We start from the raw sequence: 6,244 nt of genomic DNA on the forward strand, positions 1-6,244 counted from the left end.
TCGCAGGCCACACCTCTAATTAGGCATAATCTTAACGGCGGAACTTATGCCGCGTTTTGTTTGTTGTAATCGGGGTGGATAACACCCTTTGATCGGTTTTCTATTATCTTTGCTAATGCGCGTGACGTTTCACTAGAAAAATGAAACGCGATGTGCGCAGGTACCCGACCATGTTATCCAACTCACATAGGAGGATTCTCTTCTGGCAATGATGCTACCGAAAGTCGCCCTGCAATTACAAGAAAACTCGGGATTGTCGTGTGAAGTCGCTCATCATACCAAAGCCGGTTTGGGGGAGTAGCACTTTTGCTGAGGGGTGAGGGGCTTTAGGTTTCCTATATATTTTACTTGGAACATAGAATGTATTTATCAAAACAGATTCTTCATTTTTTGGAACCTGAAACTTACTCTGCATACCCTAAAACTTGAAACTTACTCAGTCACTAATCCATAGTCAGTTCCAAAGTTTATCCAAGTTTTATCTATATTATTATTTGAACAATTACAATTCACTAACCATAATTTATATCTAAACACACGAAAAATAAGAATGTTAATAAAGTAAAAATCTTAGTTATAAAATGGAAACTCGGATTAGTGCTTTCAAATTATACATTTATCACCTAACGGTGGGATATTAGAGGATCGTACGGAAACATGGACCAAGAAAAATATTAGAACTTGTTTGAGATTCTAAATTCCTTTAATTAAGAACGTAGAATCTACCCATTGAAATAAGTTTCTCATTTTTTGGAATTTGGAACCTACCTTACATATGTTGAAATTTGAGACTTATAAGTTCTCACCGGTGGTTCTTAAGTTTTAAGTTCTACCTTGAAACCATATTCATCCTTACTTATGCCGCCGGTCACAGTGGTCATCGTCCGTTGCAGTGTTCACGCCCTTTCATTTAGAGACGAAATTGGAAAAATGGAGAGAGTTAACCCCTGCACAGCTGATTTTGTTGATTTTTAAACCCAGATTTACTTCAATAATCTCTAATTAGGCCGTGTGACTAATATAATAATGTTGTCGTAAAACTGTGCGACCCCAACAAACACATTTCAAGTGGGAGAGAGAGAGAGAGAGAGAGAGAGAGAGAGAGAGAGAGAGAGAGGTTGGTGTTGTTGTATTGTAATGGCACCTTCCCTTCAAAGGCAAGGAAGTTAGATTAGATCTGTCATCGCTTTTGCTTTGCAAATGTCACGGTCCATCCATGGAGCCCTGCATCCGTGCGATGCATAGGGGCCAACTGGGCCATGGGCCCATGGCAGCCTGGCAGGCTGTCCTCATCACTGCTCTTCACCTGTCACATGGTGACTTATGCCCCCTCCATCATTACAGCCTCCAATTTCATCATTCAAACACTTTTATGTTTTCTTCTTGGGTTCTTCGAAATAGGAATTAAATAGAAATCCGTTCATATACATTTTTTTTTTTTCGAGATTAGATTTAAAATATAATAATAAAGTAGAAACAATTATTTTTTTACTTCCAAAAATAATTCAAGAATCAAACTCAAATCATTTTTTTTTTTTTTCTCTTTCTCCTCTTTTCCTTAGCCAATTGTCGGCCTTGACAATGGCTGGCGGCTAATTAAATGAGGTTTGACGACCTCGCCGGAGTCTCGTTATGGCTAGTCAAGGCTTGGCTTCGCCAAAACCTCCCGATGGTTGGATAAGGTCGACCTCAAAGGGATTGGGCAAGGTTGAGCCTTGCCAACTCTTGTCAACTAGCTAGCGAAAGAAGAAGAAAAGGAAAAAAAGAGAGAAAAATGTAATAAAATTATTTAAAAAAATTAAAAAAATTCTAAATCACAAAGAAATTTGAAAACCGTACCAAAGGCATTTCTATTCTAAGAATATAAATTTTATACAATTACTAGATACATTCTTATGCTTATAAATTATTCGAAGGAACAAAAATGCTAAAATTATTTATCATTATTATACCATGCATTTATAACTCGATTGCACGAATGACATCTGGCATTCGAACAATTTGTAAAGCTATTAAAAACGGTTTAGATCCCGCCTACCATGTAAATTGCTTGACTCGACTCATTTAAGTTTCTACCCGGTGCGATTTGATTGCATATATCATTGGCATTGAGATTAGGCCTCCATTCCAAGACGTTGAAAGACAATTTAGGCCCTCAATCAATAAAAAAAAACTAGGCACCCGCGATTCGATTTACCGATGATCGAAATGTTTAGGATTGCTTATTTATGTCACGCGTGCTTGTTACGGACACGACCGCGTGCAGATGAAACTATGGATTTTTCTCCGTGCTGGAAACGCGTCAGATTTCCAACGTCATAAGGTATTAACTTTTTATTATTCTCGGACATGTCAGATGGGTGTTTTGACTCTTGATCACTGGCACGCGCAGAAAACAAGAATTATAATAAAGAAAGATAGCGCCGTATCTATTTTAAGTACCCAATTATCTTAATAGTCGGGCCTAGTCATGTGACTTGGACATTAAATTAAAATAGTACTCTTTCGCCATTGGATTTGGATGAGGTAGAGCGTGTATATATATATGTATGTATAAGTCAGACATATGCCGTCATAGTATTTTAACATAGAATATATTTGTGCATGCGACCACCGTTTTCGCCACAAAAATATTTCCAATAAAAAAATAATTAAAAGACCCACTTGGAGATTTTTAATTTTATATTAAGTGCCCGGTGATTGTTGAAAAATCCAACGCTTGCTGACAGAATTTGTCTCTTTTATTTTCTATTTTCATTTTCAATTGGCCTCGCCGGAATTGACGCTCTTGATTTACGCCCGAAAAGTTAAAATCTCTAGACATCCATTTGACTATCCTTACGTAACCTCTCGAGAGCCTTGCACATGCGTGCAAACCGTGTGCGTTTGGTTTAACTCTCGTACAAAAAGCATTTGAAAAAAATGCAAAAATCTTCAAGTTAAAGAGATTTTCACGAAATGCGAATAATAAAGTACTTTTACTTAAAAAGAAAATCCTAAAACAGGTGAAGGACTCAGCGGGTGGCAAGCAGGTGGCGAGTCGGATCCAACACCGATTGTATTATTTTATTACTTCTTTTTTGGGGGTACAAGTCAGAATGGTAGCTGAGATTTCCAGCTTAAATTATTAATTAGGAATGGTCCAAAACCAAAACTTTGATTTGTTGTAAAGCGAGGAAATGATTAAAGTTGAAAAACCTTGGGCCACCACCACCCTCTCTCGAACCCCCAAATGCCGTTTGCAAAAACAGTGGGTGTCCCTAACTATACCAAATCTGTAGGCGTGAACTGCACTTGCGTGTTCTTATTTAGGCTCGTACAAGGTTTTTTTTAATGAAATTAACGAGGCTCGACTATCAAGGTACGGTAAACGGGTCAAGTCCGATGAAGGAAATTGCTTGTCCAAACTTGCCCTTTTCATCCTTCGGGCTAATCGGACCTAGGTAGATCGTCCTCCTGTTTGATCCGGTCTAAAATTAACCTTCACTCAAACGAAAAAATAAAAGTTGGTTTAGCTTAGATTGCTAGCAACCTGTAATATTTGTGTGGTTCAAGCCTAACTGGCCAAGATGGCAAGCATCATCCATGCCGATTCTAATGAATGATTTCATCACTCTTAATTAGTACGACCGGCATTGATAGAGCCACTAAGTGATGAGCTAACTAGCATGGCTAAATGTGAAAGCGAGTTATGACGTGACCCTCACGACATTGGGCATTTCTCTCTCTTTCTTTCTTTCTTTTCCTTAGGAGGGAGGGGGCTCCATAGATGATTAAGTAAGAATTTCATTGCACGTTCCCCAATTTTCTAGGGACTGACCTAGCTTAAATGTTCATACGTACGTACCCACAATCAATCGCCGTCTTAGACTTTCGATCGAGTGCTACCCTTATATTATATTTGTGCCTTGCTTTACACGTATTTGATATAGATGCGTATAAGTACTTTAGGACTTTAGTTTCACAACCTGATATTAAATTGAGAAGGCCGTCGAACATTTCGAAAAGTCAAATATGCCACGCATTTTTACAAGCAGATAATGGAAAAATTACCAAAAAAGTCTTAAATCTATTGTGTTTTTATTAATTCAATCATAAACCTTTCAATTGGGTCAACCGAGTCATAAATCTTTTTCATATTTTGTTAATTGAGTCTATTCAATCGATTATGGCCAAAATTTGTCAATGCGAACGTCAATTGTTTTACATGGCACAATTGATGCCAACGTGAATAAATTTTAAAATATTCTAAAATATTTTTTAATTTATTTACTTAGTCTTTCATTTTTCCTTCTTTTCTTTTCTTTTTTACAAAGGCCGGTGAGGCGAGAGTTCGACAACCCTTGTCAGCCACAATAAAAATATATATTTAAAATATTTTTAAAAATTGTCCACATCAATATTAGCTACGTCACATAGAACGTCCAATATCTATATTGGTGATTTTTGGCCAAAGTTAGCACGATGGACTAAATTGACAAATGTGAAAAAGTTAACAACTCAATTAGCACAAAGATTTATTATTGAATTAACAAAAGTGTAATAGACTTATAACTTTTTAGTAATATTGCCATGGATAACATATAATTGCATCTACAAAATAACTAGTTACATGATCCGAAGTTTACACGGAAGTAATTTGATCCGTGTTTTTTTTTTTTTTTTTTTACTTGTGTTTATTCTCCTTTTTATTATTAGTGCTGATAATTTTTTCATTATGTTATTTGGGGCTATCATCCATTGAGTATGGAAAATACTAAGCAAAAATATTGGTCAAATCGAACGTACAAAATGCAGCTAAAAGTCTCAAACTTTGTTGACGTAGACGTTAATAGGAATTTGTTCGGTACTCATATAATAGAAAAACTAGAAAAGCGGAGTTTGAATAATATTAGCTTCATCACAAATTAAATCTAATTTTTTAGAGTACATGGATTTCTTTGCTTAATGATATAGTCTTTAAATGGCATTTTCATTCACTTTTAAGTTAAAACTCTACGTCATCTTTCCCTATAACTAAACCGTTTCTAAATTCATGGTTATCGGCAGCCTCCTCCTCTATGGACCTTGAGTCAATCAAGATCAACATCCACTTTAGACCAACCACTTGCCATGTTGCGAATCGGGTAAATTGAAGTCATGATTAGAATAAAGGGAATCAGCACGAGTTTGTTTTAATCACCTACCTTTACTCATTTCAGGCATGAGTGGCTACTATATCAGTCTACCCGACGGTAGTTAGTGTGTGCAAACACACTTTGACGTGGAGTCTACCTTTCTCATTGTAGGGCCTCCTAATTCCCTATCTATCTTTATTTTTCCAACAGAGAGGGCATACGGAGGACAGCACGGGGTCTCCCGTCCCAGGGCAATTCTCCCGCATGTTTCCTCCTTAAGCCTTTTAAGGACATGCCCAAGTCCAATGTATCACTTATATCCATACTTGTAAAGGCACACCTTTCTTTCAAGAGGACTTGTGTGGCTACGAAAGGAACGAATAGAAAAATGCACAATACAATAATCTTATGAATTTCTTTCTTATCTATTTTCTAAAATCAATATCAAACTATGTAGATTTTGGATAACATTATCTTCATTTTTAATTTATCATAAATGTATTTGGTTTTAATAGATATAACCTATATAAATAAGCGGATTCCAAAGAAGAAAATTAAAAATCAACATGACGTAGGTATATTTGTTTCAAATAAATCTAGTTGTGATTTTTTTCCTTATATTTTTGTTGAAGTAAATAAGCCATATCATTCATTCTTATGTTTTGTTGAATCAATGAAACTATATGAATGCCGTTCAAGAATCTACTTTATTTGTAATTTGATAAGTTTTGCTGGATAAAATATATTATGTGATTCATTTCATAAATGTACTTGATTTTGCTAAACAGAAAGCATGACATGATATTAAAAAAAAATCATCTCTTTTAAGAATATATATCAAGAAATTGTGCTTAAAACAAACTCAATTTTGGCCCAAGTCTCTGAATAAGTACTTAGTTTCAATCTTAATTTTGGCCGAACTTTTTGTCCAATAGAAAACCACCAATTTTAGGTTAGGTCCAATTATGCTCCATTTTTTTTTTTTTTTTTTTTTTTTTTAGGTCAATTTCAAATTCTAGTCCAAATTCCTTTTATTTTTATGAAAAAACACCAACTTTCAATTATTACCCAAATACAGTCATCGTCAAGTTTTCATCAAGTTTTCGCCAAGTACATGTGAAATGATA

Source organism: Eucalyptus grandis, chromosome 8, assembly GCF_016545825.1.
Source record: "Eucalyptus grandis isolate ANBG69807.140 chromosome 8, ASM1654582v1, whole genome shotgun sequence".
In the NCBI taxonomy this organism is placed as follows: domain Eukaryota; kingdom Viridiplantae; phylum Streptophyta; class Magnoliopsida; order Myrtales; family Myrtaceae; genus Eucalyptus; species Eucalyptus grandis.